The following is a 427-nucleotide window of genomic DNA, read 5'->3' as shown; positions in this document are numbered from 1 at the left end:
ATGAAGTTCTTCTTGTCTTTCCTGAACTTATGGCGAGGATTCAGGAACTGTCTATGCATGTCGAAGCAAGAAAACTTGCGACCGGCCTGAAGCCAACGAAACTCAAGAGCTCCCTTGCATGTGGGGCACGGGAACCTTCCATGCACACACCAGCCAACGAATAGCGCATACGCCGGCAAGTCATGCGTCGAGTACATGTACCAGACACGCATTATGAAGTTCCGTTTGCTATAGGCATCGTATGTCTTGAACCCATTATCCCAGGCTTCTTGCAATTCGTCCTTAAGCGGTTGCATGTACACATTCATATTTTTCCCCGGATAGTTGGGCCCTGGAATTATCAACGTCAGGAAAATGTTCTTTCTTTGCATAATCTGTCCGGGGGGGAGATTGAGTGGAAAGACAAATACGGGCCAACAACTGTATT

The sequence above is a fragment of the Triticum aestivum genome, chromosome 6D (genome assembly GCF_018294505.1).
Source record: "Triticum aestivum cultivar Chinese Spring chromosome 6D, IWGSC CS RefSeq v2.1, whole genome shotgun sequence".
Classification (NCBI taxonomy): domain Eukaryota; kingdom Viridiplantae; phylum Streptophyta; class Magnoliopsida; order Poales; family Poaceae; genus Triticum; species Triticum aestivum.
Note: the sequence above shows the minus strand (reverse complement) of the source record.